Here is a 24207-nt window from a genome sequence, read left to right on the forward strand (position 1 = left end):
TTCCCCCTGGTCTAAGGGAACAAGCAGCATTAGAAATTTCAAAGCTGCTATCAAAAAGAGTCATCCAATCAGTCCCAGCAGACCAGCAAGGATCTGGAATCTACTCCAAATTCTTTTTGGTACCAAAAAAAACAGGGGACTGGAGACCCATACTGGATCTCAGCTACTTAAACAAGTTTGTCAAAAAAAACGAAATTCCAGATGGTCACGCTTCAGTCCATTCTACCCTTCTTGGGTCAGGACAATTGGATGTGCTCGATAGATCTTCGGGACGCGTACTACCACATCAAAATGAACAGACACTCCAGGAGATACCTCCGCTTCAGGCTGGGAGCCAGTCACTACCAATTCAGGGCCCTGCCCTTTGGTCTCACTACAGCCCCCCGTGTGTTCACCAAATGCATGGCAGTGGTCACGGCTCACTTGAGACGTCAAGGATTCCAGGTGTTTCCGTATCTGGACGACTGGCTCCTTACTGCCACCACCAGACATCAGCTTCTCCTATCCAGGGACTTCACCATCCAATCTTGCCAAGCTCTAGGCATTTCGATAAATTTCGAAAAATCTGCCTTGTCGCCTTGTCAGTCTATTATTTTTATAGGCGCCACCTTAGATACACGGAATCTTTCAGCCAGACTCACAGAGCAGAGGGTATCAGACATTCGGAACCAAGTGTCCCTTCTCTTACAATGTGTCAAAGTCAAAGCCAGACTGGTGTTGAAGGTACTAGGACTCATGGCAGGAGCTATTCCCCTTCTTCCATTAGCTCGCTTTCACATGAGGATCCTCCAATGGATGCTGTTTACTCAATGGTCCTTTCAACAGCTCCCGATGTCCCATACCATATTGATAACTCAAGCATGCAAGAATCAACTGTCTTGGTGGATCACATCACCTCAACTTCTCCGAGGAAGACCCTTCACTCTTCCCCCACCAGTTGCCACGTTGACAACAGATGCCTCCCTGATCGGGTGGGGGGGGGCATTATCAGGGCAGGACAGTCCAGGGCACGTGGCAACCTTTTGAGTGCCACTTGCACACAAATGTCTTAGAGATGAGAGCAGTGCTTTTAGCGTTGCAAGCCCTTCACGACTCTCTTCCCACTGGGACTGTAGCAATTCAAACGGACAACATGTCCGTAGTGTGGTACATCAACAAACAAGGCAGAACCAGATCATACCCTTTATGTCGAGAGGCACACCGACTTTGGCAATGGGCGATCTCTTCTCAGCGTTTTCTGATAGCAACGCATATTCCCGGGAAATCCAACGTTATTGCAGACAAATTGAGCAGAGCAATTCTCATGCCACACGAGTGGTCTCTAAAGAAGTCAGTTCTAGAAGAAGTATTCCTAAGATGGGGCCAGCCTTGCTGCGATCTTTTTGCTACTCCCCAAAACAGCAAGTGTCACGACTTCTTCACTCTCTTCCCGTTACCAGGCCATCCCACCAGAGACGCTCTAGTCCACGATTGGCCCTGGGGACTTCTGTATGCCTTTCCCCCCTTTCCACTGATACCTCAACTAATTCAGAAAGCCATCGCCTTGAGAGTGACAATGATCCTCATTGCCCCTTACTGGTCTCGACAGATATGGTTTCCCTTTCTTCATCGTTACCTTTTGGAGCAGCCCTGGCATCTGGACCCAGTACCAGATCTGATCACCCATCAATCGGGTCAGCTGCACCAATCTCTGTCTTCTCTAAACCTCACAGCGTGGTTTCTCCGATTCCAACCTTAGCCAGGCTTCCCTCAATATCTCGCTCGGTCCGAGATATCTTGATAGCCTCTCATAAATCTTCTACCCGGAAGATTTATAGTAGCAAATGGAAACGTTTTCTTTTGGGCATCATCGAAAAACATAGATCCCTTTACTGCACCTATCCAGTCTATTTTAGACTTTCTAGCAGAACTCTTTCATTTAGGATCTTCTGCATCAACCATTAGAGTTCAATTGGCTGCCATATCAAATTTTCATGTTGGTGTTTCAGAATCCAGCATCATGGCTCACAAACTCTGTAAAGCCTTCTTAAGGGTGTATTTCTTCTCAAACCTCCAATCAAAGACCCCCGCCTCAATGGGATTTGAACTTGGTTCTGGCATCTTTAATTCTTCCCCTTCGAGCGGCTTCATGTTCTCTGAAGTTGCTTTCTTGGAAGACACTTTTTCTGGTAGCTATAACTTCAGCGAGAAGAGTATCCGAACTCCATGCTCTGTGCAGTCGTCCTCCTTACTTAGTTTTTCACAAAGACAGGGTATCCCTCCATACTAATCCATCCTTTTTGCCTAAAATTTCTTCTCAAATTAACCTAAACCAAATTATTGATCTCCCCGTTTTTTTCCCTAACTATTCAAACAGGTCGGAACAAAAGCTACATTTTTTTGGATGTTCATCGCCAACTGAGATATTACTTAGACAGGACTAAACAATTCAGGAAATCTGATCAATTGTTTCTGTCATCTGCGAAAGGTAAATTGGGCCTCCCAGTCACTAAAGTATCCCTTTCTAGATGGCTCACCTCTACAATTACCTTCATCTATGAGATCAGGCATCAAAAACTACCCTCAAGACCTAGAGCTCATTCAACTAGGGCATTAGCTACATCCGTAGCTTTTCAGGACAGGTTGCCAATAGATTCAATTTGTGCAGCGGCCACCTGGGCTTCTCCTCATACATTCATTTCACATTACAAATTGGACATGGTTTCCCGAAGCCGTGCCAAATTTGGTTCCACTGTTCTCAAGAGTCTGTTCCGATAGGCCACCCAGGATAAGGTACTAGGGACGCGGTCCCATCCAGCAAGAATGAAGGCGAGATTGACAACTTAACATTAAGAAGTTATGTACCTACCATAACGTTCCATGCTAGCTGTCTTCTTCTCGCCTTCTTTCTTACGTCCCACCCTCCTTCCCCCAAGCCTGGACAGACCGACCGGAATTCTTTTTGTTTTTTCTTCTGAAAGTTGTCATTCCCACACGTTCTCCCACCTCTTCTATCTTTACTGAGGTCTGCCTTTCCTTTACGCAGATTGTTTGAGGTGGGTTTCCCAACTCCATTCTATGGAGACTAGGATTACTTGGTATAGCTATCAAACGAGATCTGAGTAGTTACCGCCTAGCATTGTGGGATATAGGGGAGCCTCGAGCCGGTGGAATTAGCTCTCGAGCTTTAGTATTGGCCGAGTCGGAGCCGAGGATCGGCTCCGAACCCATCCAGCAAGAAAGAAGGCGAGAAGAAGACATCTAACATGGAACGTTATGGGTAGGTACATAACTTCTTAGTCTGCATCATCATTGTTCTCCTTAAGGATATGCATTGAAAATCCCAGTCTCTCCTTATTTCTTGAGCTTCTTCCTGTTTCATCATCATGATCCCTTTTAACTTTGAATTATAGTTTCCTGATTGTGTGTGTATAGGAGCCTTAACTGTGTAGCTCTGAAATACCCTTTTTAATTTGGTAATCTCAAGCCACCTTGTTCAGTTGGAAGAATCAGCTTATCGTACTTGACTCTTGCTGTCCTCCCCTACCAGATAAAATCCTTCATCTCTTTATTAATTGCTATCCACAACTTCTCCTGTGGTCGATGAAAATAGGACTGACCAGAGTATAAAACTTGAGGGGCCAAAAACATTTCAACTGCTTGTATCTTGCTATCCATATCCATATAACAGAGCACCCAGTTTCTCAGTATTTGTATTATCTTTTGTTTTGTCTCTTCCCACATATCCTTAGCTGCCACACCAGAATCCTTTTTAATCCATACTCTTACGTACTTCATTTTATCATGTCCCTGTAAGTATTTATTTATTTATTTTATTTGCAGTTGGTTTACCAGGATAGTCCATTGGGCCATTTGAACCCGTTTTCAATGGAGTCCTGGGGAGAAAAGCTTCAATAACATTCTTGGTTACAATAGTTTAAAGATGATATTTATACAAAGGTTGTAGTTTTGAGCAAAAAAGTATGGATAATGGTCAACCAGTTTGTGTGTGGGTACATAATTTACAGCTATTGCCGTGTTTTAGCTTCATTAATTTTGTATCCCGAAAAGATTTGAAATCTTCCACAACACTGTAATGTCCTTTTCTTCTTTTATCAGGTATCAAATGTTATCTGCAAAGAGAGCCAGCTTTTATTGACTACCATACCGATTATATCCTTGAATTTCTAAGTCTTTTATTTTCTTGGCCAGTGATTCTAAATCTAGTGCAAATAGCAAAGGGGAAAGTGGACACCCCTGCCTGGTTCCTGTGTTCAAACAGAAATTATCAGAGAGGAACCCACCCACTTTAATGTTCACCTCTGATCCTTCATACATCTTCCTAATCAACCTTATAATTTTATCAGGGAATGCAAATGCTTCCATTGACCTGCTCATAAACTCTCAGCTTAGTCAGTCAGATGCTTTCTGTGCATGTAGAACCCTCCAAAAATAGTGGTATTTTCTTACATTCAGCTTCCCTCTGGGATCATCACTGTTCTGGCAATGTTGTCAGATTTTTTTGCTTTCCCTCCACAAAACCACATCGATCCATGTCTAACAATTTTGGCATCACCTTTGCCATTCTTTTAGCCATTATAGACATAAACTGTTTAGAATCATGGTTTAGGATAGAAATGGGCCTCTATGAAGCTTGATCTGATTGGTCTTTACCTTCTTTAGGTATTACAGCCATCACCTCTTTCTTCCAAAAAGTTGGTGCTTCTCCTCCTCTTAAAACACTATTAAACAAAATCTTCCAGATCTTTCAGTTTTTTTCCCTCCTAGCTTCCAAACTTCATCAGGAATACCATCTCTTCCTGAGAACTTTCCTGTTGATTGGTTATAAGTCACCATTGTTATCTAATCTTCTCCTGTCTGTTAAGTAATTGATCCTCCTCTACCTCTAACCTTGGCATATTTAAATCTTCCATAAACATTTCCATTTGTACCTTTTCTCGTTCTCCATATTTCTGTGCTTTATAAACACTGTTGTAAAGTTTCCAGAATATTTCTAGTACCTCTACAGGATCTCTTGTTATATTCCTTGTTATAGGCTCCCTAAGCTTGACAACAACCTTTTCTATTTTCTGTTGCCCGAGCCATTTGAGTTGAAAGTTTTTTGTGGTTTGGCATTATTATCAAAAAAACAGTTGCTTAACTGCAGTCTTCATAAACTCGTGCATATTGTTGAGGTAATCCTTTAATGTTAAGTTGTCTATCTCGCCTTCATTCTTGCTGGATGGGTTCGGAGCCGACCTCTGCTCCGACTCGGCCACTCTAAAAGCTCGAGAGTTGGTTCCACCGGCTCGAGGCTCCCCTTATATCCCGCAATGCTAGGCGTGAGTTACCCCAGATCTCGTTTGCCGCTACAGCGATCGAGGTGTTTGGTTTCTACCGGCTTCTTGGTGAGTAACTTTGGAGTAAAATTTAGCATACTTCAACCCCTTTAGTTTTAATTTTAATAGTTGTTTCCCTTAGTTTAGTGGATTTTCTCCCCCTTTCTCTCTAAAATCCCATTTTTTTTCCACAAGAACTTATAAGTTCTTCCCTCGGGCCTTTGGGCCTTTTTTCTTCCATCCCCTAGTGGTGTGTGTGTGTTTTTTTCTCAGAATTTAAAACTTTGGTAGTTTGTTTTATTTTTTGAGTTTAAAATAGGATAGGGTGTAATCAGTGTGTTTGACTGGGTGTGTGTGATTACACTTTTTCTAAAATGTCTAAAGACTCAAAGGTCTCAGGCTTCAAGAAGTGTGACTCGTGCTGTCAGAAAATGTCTCTGACAGACGGTCACACTTCTTGTGTCTACTGCCTGGAACCTTTGCACCTGCAGGACTCCTGTGCTGTATGCCACGGCTTCAGCCCCAGGGTCCTGCAGGAAAGAAAAAACAAACTGATTTTGTGAGGTTTACTCAAGCCTGAGGGTTCCCTTACTGTCTCTTCGGGAAAGCCCTCCAAGGCTTCTAGGTCCTCGGCTCCAGCTACTGAGCCGAGACCTAAGGCTACGAAACCTCCATCTACATCGGCTCCGGCTGGAGCCAATGAGTCTCAGTCTACAGTTTCTGTGGTTTCCTCGGCTCCGGCTGGAGCCGAGGTATTGGAAATTCCTGTGTCGGTTCCGACCAGACCTTCGGAACAGACATCTAGAAAGAGGTCTAGGTCACCGTCCCTTGGCTCCGTTCATTCGCCTCCAGCATCTCCTCTGCTGTCTGAACGGAGCCATAGATCTCACTCCTCTAGGTCATCGAGGCTGTCTGACCATGACCTTCAGAGGGTAGTGAGTCGACTTCTTAAGTCCGAGGCACTGGCCCAAATGCTTCAGAGCCCGACTCATCAGTCGATGCCTGACCCTGTCCCTCATTATGTTCCTCCTCCGACTCCGTCGAGGTCGGAGCCGGGCTGAACCGAGACTGTGGTAGCCGGAGCCGATACAAATGTCTTCGGCTCCATCGCCGGCTCCGATTTCTTCCTTAGAAGAATCTCAGCGCCGGACTTCCATCGCCGGCTCGAGGGGTGAGTGGCATCGGACCCTTGTCCGACCCCGCTCTCCCTCTCGGGGCTTCGGCGCTGGTGAGTTCGGCTCCGACATTGGCCTCGGAGCCATCACTGTCGGTGCCGAGGGAGGTTTTTAGCTTTTCGGAGCGGGGACCTCTGGCTCTGCCTGACAGGGGTGCGTTCGAGGTCATGCGGAGTGTGTTAGAACCTGGTTCTACCCCACAGTCGGCTCCGTCCGCCCCCCCTCTTCGGTGCCTCAGGTCAAGTCGACTCACTCCCTCATCCCGGACCGCAGAGAGCCAGCTCCTCAGGAATCCCCTGTGGGGATCTCATCCTCTTCCGAGGCCTCTCCTGATTTGGCAGAAGAGCCCCCTCGGAAGAGAAAGTGTAAGAGGAAACAAATAGACTCACCTGAGTCCGTCACCTCTGACACAGATTTAGAGGATTCTGAGGGTTCCCCCCGTTCCCCTTCTGAAGATGTCTCATTTGCAGACATTCTAGAAATCCTTAAGCAGAGGGGAAATTGGCCAGCCCTCAACCCTTCGGAGGATGAATCTGTGTACCTTGAGGCGTTTGGCTCTCGTCCTTCCACCTCCTGGGTGTCTCCCCTTTGACCCCCTCATGCAGGTGGTAGCAAAGGCATGGACGGCTCCTGATTCAGTGGACCCCACTCCCAGGAGACCCTCAAAATTCATTACAGCACCAGCAGATAAACAGTTTCTGACAAAAGGAGTTTCTGTGGATGCTATGGTGGTTGCTGCTGCCACTAAGAAGGAACTAGCTGATCCTTCAGTGCCTGTCCATCCACCTAACAAGGAATCTAGGTCCATGGACAGGTGGAAGCGGATGTTCTCGTCAGCGACCTTTGCAATGCGTTCGCTGAACTACCTGTGCCATTTTACTCGTCTTCAAAGGGACTTGATCAAAGAAGCGAGTGATATGTTGAAGGATCCTACAGCTGCGGGTTTTCAAGACAAGATGAACACTCAGCTGGCTACCCTGAACTCCATAGCTAACTCCTCCATGCGCCTCCTTTCGTATGCGGCTGATGGAGCGAGCAGGGCCGCAGGAACAGGAGTGGCCTTACGTAGGCATGCCTGGATGCGGTTATGCAACTTTGCGGACCCCTTTAAAACGTCGTTCACTAATTCCCCGTTTGATGGATCATCTCTTTTTGGTCCTCAAGTGAAAGAAACCTTGACTAGGTGCGAGACTGATGGCAAGACTCTTTCTGCCGTCGGAGTCCGTTTTTCTACTCCTTCTAGGCCTTACCCCAAGGGCCAGAAAAGTGGAAAAATATGGTTCCGCAAACAATCTCAAGGGACTTCGCCTGACGCACAGAGTCGGTTCCCCGGCAGAGGGGGGAACAACAATGGCAGACGTCGCCCTAGAGGCAGAGGGGGTCCGCAGAACCAGGGCAATCGAGAAACTTTCTCCGATAAGCCTTTTCAGCATCCCTGAGGTGTTGCCCGACTGTCCACCTTCGGAGGCAGTCGGGGGAAGGTTGTCACTGTACCCAGAAGCCTGGCTATCCCTAACTCGAGACAAGTGGGTACAGTCCATCATTTCCGAAGGCTATTCTATTCCCTTTCTTTGCATTCCAAACCGATCAAAAAAATCCCTTCCAGATGTTCCACCCGCTCAAAGGGATCTTGCAGCTTTGGAAGTTTCAAAACTGCTTGCAAAAAGAGCAATTCAACCAGTTCCAGCAGACCAGCAAGGATCCGGAATCTACTCCAGGTTCTTTTTAGTCCCAAAAAAAAACAGGGGACTGGAGACCAATTTTGGATCTCAGTATCTTGAACAAGTCAGTCAAGAAAACACGATTTCGGATACTTCCCCTATTGGGAAGAAAAAACTGGATGTGCTCCATAGACCTTCAGGATGCATACTATCATATGAAAATGAACAGACGCTCCAGAAGATTTCTCCGCTTCAGGCTGGGAACCAGTCATTTTCAATTCAGAGCCCTGCCCTTTGGACTCACCACTGCCCCCCGGGTGTTTACCAAATGTATGGCAGTGGTAGCTTCTCACCTGAGACGTCAAGGATTCCAGGTGTTTCCATATTTGGACGACTGGCTCCTTACAGCTCCCACCGAGCATCTTCTTCTCACAGCCAGGGACTACACTTTTCGCACTTGTCAAAACTTAGGCATTTCAATAAATTGCGAAAAGTCTGTTTTGTCGCCTTGTCGTGTTATTACCTTCATAGGCGCAATTCTAGACACAGTCAACATGTCTGCGAGGCTAACAGATCAGAGAATAACAGACATACAAAAACTGGTCTCGCTCATCTTCAGCAGCAACAGAGTCAAAGCCAGATTAGTTCTGAAAGTATTGGGGATTATGGCGGCTGCCATACCTTTGCTTCCATTAGCCAGATTCCACATGAGAATCCTTCAATGGATGCTCTTCACACAATGGTCATACCAGCAACTTCCGATGTCCCACACCATTATGATCACGCAAACATGCAGGAATCATCTTCTGTGGTGGATGTCTTCCCCTCAGCTCTTATTGGGAAGACCCTTTGTTCCTCCCCCTCCGGTTGCTACACTGACAACGGACGCCTCCTGATCGGGTGGGGGGCATTATCAGGGCAGAACTGTCCAGGGCACATGGCAACCAGAAGAATGCCACTTGCACATAAATGTTCTAGAGATGAGAGCAGTGCTTTTAGCGTTGCAAGCCCTTCAAGACTCTCTTCCCTTGGGAACGATAGCAATCCAGACGGACAATATGTCTGTAGTGTGGTATATCAACAAACAAGGCGGAACCAGGTCCTACCCCTGTGTCGAGAAGCACTCAGACTGTGGCAATGGGCGATTTCTTCTCAGCGGTTTCTGATAGCAACGCACATCCCGGAAGTCCACTCACATCGCGGACAAGTTGAGCAGAGCTATCCTCATGCCTCACGAGTGGTCTCTGAAAGACTCTGTTGTGAGAGAAATTTTTCTCAAGTGGGGTCAGCCTTGCTGCGACCTTTTTGCTACTCCCCAAAACAGCAAGTGCAGAGATTATTTCACCCTATTCCCTTTACCAGGCCAGCCCAGCAGAGACGCTCTAGTCCAAGTTTGGCCGGGGGACTTCTGTATGCATTTCCTTCCTTCCCACTAATCTCTCAAGTGATACAGAAAGCTATCGCTCAGAAGGCCTCGTTGATCCTCATTGCTCCTTACTGGCCTCGACAGGTTTGGTTCCCCTTTCTGCATCATTTTCTGTTGGGCGACCTTGGCATCTGGACCTAGTTCCAGATCTTTTGATCCATCAGTCGGGTCAGTTTCATCGCTCCCTTCCCTCTCTGAACCTCACTGCTTGGTTCCTCCAATTCCAACCTTAGTCAGGCTTCCTCAAATATCTCACTCTGTTCGAGATATTTTGATAGCTTCCCATAAATCTTCCACTAGAAATATTTATTTGAGTAAGTGGAAACGTTTCGCCTATTGGGCTCAAGGAAGGGACATAGATCCTTTCACTGCTTCCATCCAAATGGTCCTTGATTTTCTAGCTGAACTCTTCCATGCAGGTTCATCTCCTTCTACTCTTAAAGTTCAACTGGCAGCTATTTCTAACTTTCATGTGGGTATTTCAGAGTCTGCCATAATGTCCCACAAGCTTTGCAAAGCCTTTTTGAAAGGAGTTTTTCTACTTAGACCTCCTATAAGAAATCCTCCTCCTCCTTGGGACCTAAATTTAGTTCTTAGTTCTTTGATTCTTCCCCCTTTCGAACCTGCAGCCTCCTGTTCTTTAAAATTGCTATCATGGAAGACTCTCTTTCTGGTAGCTATTACTTCAGCTAGAAGAGTTTCAGAACTTCATGCACTCAGCTGTCGACCTCCTTATCTGTTGTTCCATAAGGACAGGGTATCTTTACGAACCAACCCGTCCTTTTTGCCTAAGATAGCCTCGGCGTCTAACCTAAATCAAAGCATTGACCTCCCTGTGTTTTTTCCTGAATATTCCAATAGGTCTGAACAAAGTTAAGGTACTATTTGGATAGAACCAAACAATTCAGAAAATCTGACCAGCTGTTTGTCTCCTATGCAGAAGGCAGAAAGGGACTTTCAGTTTCAAAGGTATCATTATCTAGATGGCTAACATCTCTGATTTCCCTTGTTTATGAAATTAGACACCAAAAGCTGCCTAACAAACCTAAAGCCCATTCCACCAGAGCTTTGGCTACTTCTATAGCCTTCCAAGACAGACTGCCTATTGACACCATTTGTGCAGCGGCTACTTGGGCTACTCCTCACGCTTTCATTTCTCATTATAAGTTGGATTTAGCTTCTAGGCATAGAGCTAACTTTGGTTCCACTGTTCTCAAGAGTCTGTTCCGTTAGGCCACCCGGGACAAGGTGCTAGGGACGCGGTCCCATCCAGCAAGAATGAAGGCGAGATAGACAACTTAACATATAGAAGTTATGTTCTTACCATAACATTCCATGTTAGTTGTCTTCTTCTCGCCTTCTTCTTGCGCCCCACCCTCCTTCCCCCTGGCCTGGACAGACCTAGAGGAGTGTTGATTGTGACCTCTCTTTCTACCACCTCTTACTTTAGGTATATGCTACTGTGCATATTTTCCTGGATCAGGATGCAGGTCACCCTTCTCTTCTTCCTGGTTTATAGAGGTGGACTTTGTTTATAGTTATTCTGTTACTAGTATAAGCTGGGTCTAGCTTACAAACGAGATCTGAGGTAACTCACGCCTAGCATTGTGGGATATAAGGGGAGCCTCGAGCCGGTGGAACCAACTCTCGAGCTTTTAGAGTGGCCGAGTCGGAGCCAAGGTCGGCTCCGAACCCATCTAGCAAGAAGAAGGCGAGAAGAAGACAACTAACATGGAACGTTATGGTAAGAACATAACTTCTATTTCTTTGCTTAGCACTCTGCAATTGCTCCTTCTCTTGTTCTGTGAGATTCTTGATGTTCTGCAATACTTTAACATTGTCAGTCCCTCTAAAGAATTCTTGTTTCTCTTTAACCATATCTCTCGTTCTTTTATTTCCACCCTATTTTTAAACTTCACTTTAATTTTATCCCACTTCCTAGCTATATTTCCAGAATAAGTTTTGGTCTTCTCTAATAACTCCCGAATAATTTCCACTTCCCATTCCTTAAATTCATCTCTTTTCAGCAGATAGGTAAGAAAGTGCCAGTGTCTCTTTTATTTTGGGTATTATTGGTATGGTGTGTGATCTGAAATAGTTATTGGATACATATCAAAATGTTCAATTAAATACACATGTGCCTGTGAAATGTAAGATGTTCTTCGTGTTTCACTGTTGCCATTTTAAGCATTTGATGTTGTGACAAGGAAGCAGGTGCTTGAGATTGGGTCATCGTTTTTTTTTTAGTCGTAGCTCGTACTCTTGGCCTTAGAAGCTCGGTAGTTTTAGGCAGAACTGAAGATGTGAAAGAAGTCATTGGTTTGTGTCGAATATCAGTAGAGTGAAGAACTTCCTCAGAAGCCGATGTCTGCACAGTGGCTCCGGACCCATCCAAGGTAGAGACATCCGCAGGTTCCATAGTCAAGAGTCTTGCGGCATACCGGACTCCGAACGGGTCTCGGTAGCGGCCTGTGAATCCACTGAAGTGTGCATCAAGGGCTGCAAAAGCACCTCACTGAGTACCGGCGAACTGCCGACTAGCTTAACGGAAGCGGCGTCGGCAGTTTTGGACCTGTGCAGTCTGTCTCTGTCCTTATCCTTACGTTTTTAAGGAAGATCGGTAGCCAGATGGCTTACTGAAGCTATTTCAGAATACAGAGATAGAGAGCGAAAGTATTTAGCGATAATAAGTGGTGCCCAATGACGAGTAGTTCGGGCATTGAACAAGGCACAAACCCAACAGCGAGATACGTCGTGGTCTGGGCCTAAACAGGTGATGCAGTAAGAATGGAAATCTTGGTATGGTATTTGCTTTCCACAGGGGAGGCAATTGTTAACTTTTTCTGACATTGGTTAGAGCAAGAAAAAAGGATCCCCAACGGGGCACTTAGCTTTAGAAGACTTCAGGATAATTCAATTCGGAAAAGAAAACTCAGGTAGTGGCCTACTGACACTCGTGCGAACTGCTTCTGCTTTGGGCTCCTCTGCAAGAAAGACTGATGTAATGGCATTGGCTGCCTGTTTTTATACCCCCTGATGACCTGACGTCAGTCCTGGAGTGAAAGCAACCGATGCAGAAATACTAAGTCTCTGGTATTCGGGCTGACTGAGGGGTGCCTGCAGGCAGATAACCCAAGTGTGATGACTGCAACAATGAATACACTCTAACATCTACATTTATGGCAAGTGTACATAACTGTATGTTCTGTCTAGCCTAGCCGAGATGTTCATTGTGTTACACTGCTGCAGTCATTACACTTGGGTTATCCTGCCATCAGGTGGTTCCTCAGTCGGCCTGAGTTCCAAAGTCTTGGTCTGGCGTCGGTTGTTGTGCCTCCTCCCTGACGTCAGTGTGACAGGGGTATATAAGATGCAGCCGACGCCATTTTCTTCAGTCTTTCTTGCTGCGCGGTGCCCAAAGCAAAAGCAGTTCGCAAGTGCCGGTCGGCCGTCTCCTGAGATTTTCATTCCGAATCCAGAACCGAAGTCTTCTACAAAGCGAAGTACCCCATTGGGAAAACTTTTTCTTGCCTCAGACCAATGTCAGTAAAAGTTAATAACTGTGTTTCTTGTGGGAAGCAAGTACCTCATAAGGATTTCCATTCTTATTGTATCCCATGCCTAGGCCCAGACCACAACGTCACTGGTTGTCGGTTTTATGCTAGGTTTAACAAGCGCACTATTAAACGTCGGTTTGATTTTGCCCGACATTATTTTGGTAGAAAATTCAATTATACCATGCCGTCGGAATTTCTGACGACCGGAATACATAAAAAGCGCAAAGACAAGGATAGGCATCCGAGGCCCAAAACTGACAACAAAGCCTCTTCTAGGCCAGTCGCCGGTTCTCCGGTTTTCAGCAAGGCACGTTCGCAGCCCCTGATGACCACTTCTGTAGAACCACAAGCCGCCTCTGACTCCCACATGGAGATGGCTGGGCCTTCGGATGCACAAGTTATTCAGCCTACCGAAACTAACCCTTCAGAGGGATACGGAGTAGCTGAGCTATCCGCAGCTTCAGAGGGTGTTTTCAGACCTACTCAGTTAAGCATTAAACCCTCTGCTAGGTCTAAGCCTCCTTTAAAATCAAAGAAACAAATACAGCATTCTTCAGGACAGGCCTCCATGCCTAAGAAACAAATGCTCAAAATGGCTGAAGACCTAATCACTGTGATCAGGGGGTCCCATCCCCCTCTTGATAAAAGGCCTAGACCGGATGCAGACTATGACTCATCCGACCAGGTGTCCATCTCTTCAGATTCATTTTCAGACCTAGGATATTCTTTACCCCCTTATGAGGATTCTGATGCTGAGGAGTCAGTTCCATCAGCCTCTCTGCCTGAGGACCCCTCCTTTGGGGAAACCTTACATACCATGAGGGAGCATTTCCATTGGGAAGGCCAGGATTACTCAGAATCTAAGAAAAGGCTCAGAGACTTCCTTTTATTACCTCAACACAGACCCCTTGCTATTCTGCCAGTGTTGGATATTGTGGATGGTGTATACTGAATCCAGCTTAAATCCTGATTCCTTACCTCCAGCCCCAGTTAAACCCGACAGATACTACAGAGTCCCTGACTCGCATAAATTTCTGTATAAAAGCCCTGTTGCTGACCCTGAAACTATTTCTCAGGGACCCAAAGGGGTTAAGGCCTCATCAGCCAAGAAACCAGTTCCCTCTGACAGAGATTCCAGAACATTAGACAGATGGGGAAAGAAAGTATATACGTCTGCAACTTTAGCAATGAGAGCCTTAAATTGCCAGTTTCACATGCTAAAATATCAGCAATTTTTACTGTCTCAGTTGAAACAAAAAATGCTTTCAGATCCTCCTAATTTTAAAGAAATGCAGGATTTATTGCATGCAGCTGAACAGGTGGGAAAACATACTTTGCAATGTGGTTTTGATTCTTTAGAGGTCTCCTGTAGAGCAGCAGTTACAGGCTCTGTCATTAGAAGACATGTTTGGTTAAAAGAGCATACATTACCAGATCATGTTAAAGCAAAATGATTGGATGCACCTTTGCAGCAGGATGTGTTATTTGGAGGTAAGGCAGAAGAGGTATTAAAGAAAATGGAGGATAAGGCAAAATCTTTGCAAATGGTGAAGGATTTCTTACAGGTTCAGCCTCCTAGATTTAGCAGAAATTGGCCAACTAAGAATTGGTCCTTTCCAGTTAGACAGACCTCAAAGGGGCAGATACAGATGTCCAAGAGGTAGAGGTCAACAGAGTGGTCCCTCAAACCTCAAGTGGCGGAAGAAATCTTCCGCAGATGGGGCCAGCCTTGCTGCGACCTGTTTGCATCCCCATTGAATGCCAAATGCAGAAGCTACTTTGCCCTGTTACCCCCTCCAGGGGGTGTCCCCAGGGACGCACTGGTATACGATTGGCCTCCGGGTCTCCTTTACGCTTTTCCTCCTGTTCCACTAATTCCCAGGTTTTTGCAGAAAGCCAAACGTCTGGACAGGACCATAATACTGATAGCCCCATTCTGGCCTCGACAAATCTGGTTTCCCTTCCTTCAATCTCTTCAAGTGGAGGAACCATGGATGCTGGACCCGGAGCTGGACCTGTGGACACATTCGTCGGGAGTTCCTCACACCTTCCTCAAGTCCCTCAAACTGACAGCTTGGCTGCTCCGCTTCCCATCTTAGCCAGGTCGGAGTTACTATCCCCCTGCAGTATAACAAATTATTGTATCTTCTCACAAACCATCTACAAGGAAATTGTACAACAGCAAATGGGACCGTTTTGCGCACTGGGCCTCCAAACAAGGTATAGATCCATTTGGGGCTCCAGTACACAAGATACTAGATTTTCTTACCACACTTTTTCAAGAAGGAGCATCAACATCCACTATAAGGGTTCAACTGGCGGCTATATCCAATTTTCATATTGGCCGTGAAGATGGTTCTCTTATGTCCCACAGGCTTTGTAAAGCCTTCATGAAAGGTACCTTTCACCTCCGTCCCTCCTTTCGTAATCCAATAGCCCCTTGGAATCTTAATCTCATGCTGTCACAAGTCATGTTGCCCCCATTTGAACCAGCAGCCACAACTCCGTTAAAATTTCTTTCGTGGAAAGCACTTTTTCTGGTTGCCATCACTTCCGCCAGGAGAGTTTCAGAGTTGCAGGCTCTATCTATCCGACCCCCGTACATGATTTTTCATCCAGATAGAGTAACCTTGCGCACCAATCCGTCCTTCCTTCCGAAGGTTTGTTCGATTCAGAACATCAATCAGTCTATCGAACTACCTACCTTCTTTAAAAACCATTCCAATAAGTTAGAATACACATTGCACAAATTGGACGTTCACAGGCAACTGAGATTTTACTTACATAGGACAAAAGAGTACAGAAAGTCAGACCAACTATTTGTCTCATATGCTGAGGAAAGGAAAGGACAGGCAGTAACGAAAGTTACCTTATCCAAATGGCTCTCAGATTGCATAAATTTTGTATATGCTGAATCGAAACAGCAATTCCCTTTCAAACCCAGAGCCCATTCTACAAGGACGATCGCTGCCTCTTCAGCCCATACCGCTCGTTTGCCTTTAGATACCATTTGTGCAGCGGCAACTTGGGCAAAACCACATACTTTTATCGCCCACTATAAACTAGACAAAAGCTCCAGGGACAGGGCGACGTTTGGTTCCACTGTACTCAATAATGTTCTCCCTTGAGCCACCCAGGAAAAAGGAGCTAGGGACGCTACCCGTCTGTAAGAACAAACGGCGAGATTGAACAATTTCACATTAAGAAGTTATGTTCTTACCATAACGTTCCATGTGAATTGTTCATCTCGCCTTTGTTCTTACATTCCCCCCCTCCATCCCCCGTCCTGCGGTCTGGGAGAACAGTTTCAACTGAATTCCTTTTCAGCCTTTTCTAGATATTGTTAGCATATTATTGTACATTAGTAATGGCATCTTTTCTCCTCTATTTGAGAGTAGGGTTCCAGACACTGTGTAGTATCTGTTTATAAGTGTTCTAGACACAGTTCTAAAGGGATTCTTCTGGTATAGCAAACTAAATCTGAGGGGTTAGCACCTGAGGATCATGGGATATTACTGTGCCTTGAGCTTTCTCGAAGATGCGGAGCTAGTGATGCGGCCGACTCTGAGCCGAGGATCGGCTCCGAACCCATGTGTAAGAACAAAGGCGAGATGAACAATTCACATGGAACGTTATGGTATGAACATAACTCCTTATTTGATTTCCTTAGCATTATTGAATGTTTGCAAAGACATTTTATTTGGAACCTTCAAACTCCAGTCTCTCAGAATTCTGGTCCCTCTTTAGGATATTTACTGTATGCAGAATAAATTTAACCTTCTGTTCAAGCCTTTTACCTTCTCTAACTTGAAACTGCAACATTGGAAGACATAATTTTTATGTCTGTTACTTATTGTAACACGATCTCCGAACTTCATGCTCATTCTTTCAGACCTTCCTGTTTTTTAAGGAAAGTGGTTGGGCTAACCCTTCTTTTATACTGAAAGTTGCTGTAGGGACTAACCTTAATCATTTCTCCAGTTTTACCCATCATCTTCACATACTTTGCAAGAAATGAAGGATATCTCTCATTGTATGGATATCCACCTAGAGCCTACATTTTGTGTGGACAGAACTAATTCAGAAGGGATTATCTGTTTAACTGTTTTTCCCCCTGCTAAATCCTTGTTGTGGGGGGTACCAAACATACCTGTTCTAGATGGCTAGCCAGTTGTATTGCTTTTTGTTGTAAAAAGTAAGGCAAGATACTACCTGTCTCCCTGAAAGTTCATGCTAATAATAGGGCAGTGTGGCTGGTTTAAAGCCTTTTTCCATAATTTCGGTTTAGGTAATATCAGCACTTTACCAGCATTCTCTTCCCTGACCACTTTTGCAAGGCACAGTAAACTTGAGATACTTTCTAGGTCCATGCTCTGTTTCAGGTATGCTTTTATTAAGAGTTATGCTTCCATGTGTTATCTCTTTTAGCTGAGGATTCTTTCATAATTGTTACTGAAGATGGACTTCTTTCTTTCAGGCACAAAGACTTGGTTGTAATAACAGTAGATCTGAAAGCAGGTCCTTTGGTAATGAACGCTCTTCTCCATTCCCTACTGTTGGTTTATCTCCTGCGTCTATTCCCAGCTTTCTTGCTGACTGCAGAACTGGGGCGTGGAGGGTTTGCATAGAACATTAAGAGGAGGAGGGATTGAGTAACAGTTTGGGAAAAATTTATTTCATGAGTGGCTGTTAACACCTGTGTCTTAAGTTCAAATTAACTTCTTACAGCTCAGTCTTCACATCATAACATTTGGTTTGCTTGTTACCTGCCATAACATGATCTGAGATTGTTTCTGTAGTAGCAGCATCATGTGCTTGAGTTCCTATGAATATTGGCAATGTCTTACTGTAGTAACCCACGGAGTTATTGCTGGCTGTAGATTATGGTCACTGTTGATGTGACACCCCAACCTAAAGTGCAAAAATGAGAAAAAGGGAATTATGGGTGGATGTATGGGTATGGTTGCTAAGAGACAGTGAAAGCTGATTCTGCCTCTGTGTAGGTCATGTGAAGCATACTGTAACCCCCCCCCCCCCAACTTGGCCAAGTAGCTTCCTTTGCTCTCTATGTTGAGTGAGGCAGAAGTAATCCTTATGGCCCATTCTCTTCAGCCTTACTTTCTTCACAGTCCTGTGGCTTCAAGGACTTCACATCCTGCTTCAGCTCAAGACTTACTTCATCTGCATAGTGGCACAATGCAATACCTTAATTTTTGGTCTTTAGTGAAACAAAATGTTGTTCTGCTTATGTTTCTGTCAACATAATTTATTTTCACTTGCTACTTAAATTTTTACTACTCATAACTAATTAGCTGCAGTGCTTCAGAGAAAAGTTGGTCTCTCCTTTTTTTTAGACTGCTTCCATATCTTTTTCCAAGGACTGCAGGTTTTTTGTGTATATAATATCCTGAAGTCCAGCACTGCATTTTTTTACTCTGACAGTCTTTTTTCTGTTTGGTTTTGAAAGAAGAGTTCAGTTTGCGATTTACAAGGAAATTGCGCTCAAAAAGATGTATTCATTATTGTTTCAGTGTAGCATGTCCTCCGCAAGATTGCATAACTTTAATTTATCTTTAGAAGAGCACTGTTTTCAAAATGTGTTCCAAAGGCTGGGAGCAGAATATATTTTTTTAAAGCTGAGGAATTCCCGTTTTTAGTTTCAGTGATCTCATTGGATAGCAGTAGCAGTGCTTTCATTGGTCTATTCCTTGGGTACCCGTAAGAGCTAGTTGGACCTAGGAGTTTGCAGGTTGAAGCACAATGAGTCTTCTCAAAAAGACAACCAGTCCAAGGGGTTTTACAGATGGAAGAGCCTGTTATGTTTTATTCCTGAAGTTGATCAGAATAAGACTAATTTCATTGGAGACACAAAGGTGGAAAAACCTTTTACAGGTTCTGTGCCTGAAATTGACAATCAGAGGTTTATTTCAAAGTTCGGTGGAGATTGCCTGAGTCAGCTGGATCTTGAGAATTGCTTTATGTGCTGTAGAGTACTAGGATAAATATATCTTTTTACTTGGTCTACCAACTGTGTTTACTTTCCCTCTGAATTATTGCTGCTTTCTGTGCTTGTATATTTTGGTATGTTCTTGTATAATCTGTTGTCATCGTTGTGCTACATTTCCAAGATGTTTTCCTGGGTACTTTTGTAGGCCAAACATAGTTGTAACTGTGGAACGCAATGTAGATCTCACTGATTGCCTGCAGTGATATTAGTACTGAAATATCTTTCTCTACTTCTCTGCTAATAAGTAGATTTTCATTATCATATATTGTTTTAATTCTAATTAGTTGTCTGGAAGTTTTTCTTGGAGAAATGTAAACTGTTAAAAGGTTATTGCATATAAACTGCAGTTTGTTTTGATATTTTTTTACATTGTCATTGTATGACTCTTGCATATAACATGACAGTGAGCTAGATCAGGAGTATTTTTTACACTGTCCTTAGATGATTCCTGCATATATTCTAACAGTGAACTAGATCTGGAGGTTTGTTATACATAATTATTTTCGTGAAGTAAAATTTTACATTCTTATTGAAGGAAAATTGTATTTTGTAAAATAATATGTGTCCCCGACAGGTTTCTGCCACGTATATTGGCTTCCAAGTGTTTTGCATTAACTTTCTTGTTACAAGGGGGGTAGACCATTGTTCTACGATAGCTTTTTAGCAACTCTGTTCCATTTGAATAAAATAGCTGTTGCTCTATGCTTAAAGTAATAAGTACTCTTAATTTACTGTTCTAACAGTAGTATTCGTATCAAACAGAAGGTTAGTTGATGTACTGTATAGAGCAAGAAAGACATCTATTGATTCACATATTCATTGGATTAATAGCTTTTATTTTTACCTAAACAGGATTTTTTGCTGTATTACGTAAATAAAGAATATATTAAGAGGCATTTTGACTTTTATTCATATAACATTTACCATATTCTTTTTCTTTCGGCTTTTCCCGGTTAGGGGTCGCCACAGCGGATCATCTGTCCGCTCATGATAGACAGTGGAGTTTTACGGTGTCGAGTTGCCAGCCCGGCACCCAACCTTCCACAGAAGGCATACACACGCACACACTCGCACCTAGGGCCAATTTAGAGTGTCCACTCCACCTACTGCATGTCTTTGGGATGTGGGAGGAAACCGGAGCACCCGGAGGAAACCCACGCGACCACAGGGAGGACATGCAGACACCGCACAGAAGGCACCCCAGCTGAGAATAGAACCGGAGAACCTCTTGCTGTGAGGCGACTACACTAACCGCTGCACCACCATAGCTGCCCATAACATTTACCATATTAAATACTTCAAATTGACCTTTAAAATGTTAGAAAATAATGATAAATGTATTGGTTCAATGTTTACATTGGCAAAGACTTAGTCAATACTATAATTGCGAACAGATGGGTTGTAAACCTTTATAATGATAGAGTAGCTCATTTCACAGGCTTGAAATTAGAATGAACTTCATTTTGATTGCTGAAAGTGAAAATACAGCTTGGGTAATATAGGGGGCATATGACTTGATCTTAGATGATGACTGAAGCATATTTCAGACATTGTCATTTGGTTTACATAGTGTACATAAAATGTGTTATCCAACACGTGTTAATGGAAATGAAAATGCTATCTCTTGTATAAGTCATTCTTTTTTCTTTATTTTATTTGTTAATTGGTAAGTCTATGGGGCACAGGTGTCCATTTTCAAGGCAACATGGTGTAAAATGACAGCTGATGTACGCGCGTGTGTGTGCGCATGTGTGTATGTGCGAAGTACTGTACATTTGTCTTTTCTGTTCGTGTGTGAAACTGTAATTTGTTCTGTACTGCTACTGCTTCATCCTATCCTTTTTGGCTGAAAATGGTTTTAAAACCAGACCTACCCAGTTAGTAAATCAAGTGAGTAGACAAAAATATACTGTTGATCGACAGAAGCTGAAAGTTGACAAAGTAGTGGAAGGCATTGGAGTACTTGTAGAAGATCATTCATTGATACCCTTTGGTCCATCTGCAAGGCATATCATAGGAGGTTACTAGGCTAATTGGCCCCAGGGCCCTTACAAGCCTAACCAAGTTTAACCCATGTTTCCAAGGGTGTGTGGTTCAAGCAGACACTAAGATCAGCGCCTGTTGCCCCTGTCCAAGAGGGACACAGGTGGAACCCCTTCAGGGTGAATTTTGGTTACCATCCAATTGTCCAATTGATTGCTCCCAGTTTGAAGTCATCAGCAAACTTTGTCAGACAGTCCTTTAGTTTTAGCTAGTACTTTGGAGAGTAGATTCTGAACAGTAGGGGTCCCAGAACCCGATCCCTGTGTCACACCACTGGTTATGGGTCTGCTGGAGGAGGTGGAGTCCACACTCCTGTTACTTACATATTTTAACTTTTAAGATTGCTGTACCTTGAAGTAGGGTGTAATATTTTAAAATGAATTATCCCCTACACTTCCTGTTAAACTAGGTGTACCTCACGGCAAAATTGTAGGTCCACTCCTATTCACTATCTTTGCTAACAAGCTCCACTCTGCTACAAACCTGGCCACATTCATACAATATGCTGATGACACCACACTCCTCTTTGCAGCCCCCTCCGACTTTAAACTTTAAGAAAAAACCCCAGCTTGCTTTCTCTGCAGTAGAATCCTGGTTTGCTAACTCTCACTTAATCCTGGATCCCAGTAAGAAAAAACTAATAATCTTCTCAAGTAAGCCTTCTGACCACCCCACACCCTTAAAATCTATTCATCTAATAACAAGATTGAACCAGTGTCACACAGGAAGCTACTTGGCATCACAATTGATAAAATTAAATTAGATAAGCATCTGTCAGCTGTTATAAAGAAAGTATACATAAAACTAGGCTCTCTTTACAGATCTAAACCATATCGCACTGGCTTCAGAAGACAGTCTGTTGCCAGGACTCATTTATTGTCTCCCCTCCTCTGTTCTTCTGCCATCTTCACCAACCTGAAGAAAACCGATCTCGTTAAACTAGATGCTTGCTATAACAAGGTTACTAGATTTGCTAATAACTCCCCATACAGATCTCATCACCGTAATGCCTTACAACAACTAAACTGGTTGGAATTACCTAACCACCTTAAATTCGACCAACGTATAATAGCTCACAACATAGTTTATCAACCTGAAAAATGTCTAGCTCTTCAAGACCTACTTAAAGCCCAGTCTAATACAACGAAGCTCAGATCTTCTGACAAGCTTCTGTTATAAGTCACTAAGGCTTACAACTTCTGTGGAGAATATCTTCTCTAGTTGTATCACCAGGATATGGAATTTGACCCCCAACATTTACTAATAACTAACCCCCCAAAATTTTCTACCTAACTCCTGGCTTTGCACTTGTCTAAATCGCGACTGGATACTGTCTCTGTTTACTCCTTCCTGAGAAATTCCAATAACAGATCTTGAGTTTACTAAGCTAACCTTAAATCTCTTACTTCTACACATATATCTAATTGTGTTTCTCTAATAATAATAATATTATATGTACATAAGTGTGATGATGTTTCTCTGTCTTGTATGATCATTGTAACACATTTATGATTATTAATCATAGGAGCTAAAGTTGATCATCTCATCATATGTTTTGTATTGTTCTTGTATTACATGTGTATTCTTTGTAAGATGTGAGACTTTTTTTTAAAGGTCTCAACATAGGTATGTTTTCTTACATTATGTATTCTCTGTGGGGTTGTTTTTGTTGTCTCATCTTATGGTAGTTTCTTAGACTGTTTTATCTGTAACTAGTGGGGCTTTCCTCCCAGGCTTCTGCTAAAAATGGGTTACTCCACTGAAAATGAGATGAAATGATAAAGCTGCAAAAATCAGAGGTCAAAATAAAGACAAGGCTGACTGAATATGAGACTGCTCAGGAAGAGACGTTTCAAAAAATAATAGAATTAAAGGACAGAGCACCTAGGGAAAACCTGAGATTTTCAGCTATACCAAAGAAGCTGGAAGGAGCAGACTGCATTAATTTTATGAAAGCACAAATAAGTAACTGGAGTGGTATTCCACAGCAGGAGTTGTTAGTTGAAAGGGGCACATCATGTGTATGCTCATAAGAAAGCAACCTAGACCTTTAATAGTAAAGATGCAATCCTACCAGCAGAAGGAGATGATTCTGGCAAAATTGTAGCAGAAGGAAAGAGTACTAAAAGTGGGAGATAGAGTGTTTGTGGAGAATGATTATTCATTGTTCACCAGAGAGAAGAGGAGATGCAGGTGTGAGATTCAAAGTACTATACCCAGCTGTCTTCAAGGTATTCTTCCCTGGAGGGACAAAATCATTTTTTTATGAAGTACGTTTTGAGGAAATACAAAAGTTTGTCCAACAAAAAGTAAGCTGTGAAACAGCAGGGAGATTCTGCTTCTTGTTCTTCTGGAAAATGGGTTACCCACCCAGTCAGACTGTCCCAGTAAACAAACATAAAATAATATAAATATTTTGAGTTACCATAACGTTGGACTTGGCATTTGTTTTCACATTTGCCCTTGCAGCTCTGATTTTCGGGGATTATAGTTGTCTTCAGAATTTCAACAGGCACCCATTTAGTAATGCAGACCTGTGCTTCTCCACTGTAATATCTCTCCATGTCTTATAATTTTTATATTGGCTGCTTTGTTATTATTCCAGTGTTGTCAATAATAGTATACTGTTTTTTTTAATTAAACTTTATTATGCATGGTATAAAGTTCTTTATGATGATATATATATGTCAGTTTGAAATTAAATCTTATGTTGAAAAGGAAAAGTTGACTAATTTGAAATTATTTTGAACATTATGGATATACATTGCTCACTTCCCCAAAAAATACTGGGTCTATATTATATCCTTGAACGCTTAAAAAAGTGAACGCTGATTGATCAAACTTATTTTCGCGAAACTGCAAAATAGCGAAGCAGCAGAAACTCATTTTTTTTCTAGGGAAAGAATTCAGTTGTCCGTTTCTGTTGCTTCGGTATTTTCAGTGTTATAGTGGAAAGTTACCGGTCGGATTCAGATAAGTGTGCAATTGTGTGGATGTGAGTGTTAGGGTGAGTTAGCGTT

General features: G+C 43.4%; 1 protein-coding gene across 1 annotated transcript in view; it reads left to right on the plus strand.

Annotated features, from left to right (window-relative positions):
- The window catches only part of SIK3 (SIK family kinase 3), a gene marked incomplete in the record, with an annotated part of 4425276 nt that overhangs the window by 908139 nt on the left and 3492930 nt on the right, over positions 1 to 24207 (plus strand).

This window comes from Protopterus annectens, chromosome 8.part0 (genome assembly GCF_019279795.1).
Source record: "Protopterus annectens isolate FY-2018-M chromosome 8.part0, PAN1.0, whole genome shotgun sequence".
NCBI classification, from domain to species: domain Eukaryota; kingdom Metazoa; phylum Chordata; order Ceratodontiformes; family Protopteridae; genus Protopterus; species Protopterus annectens.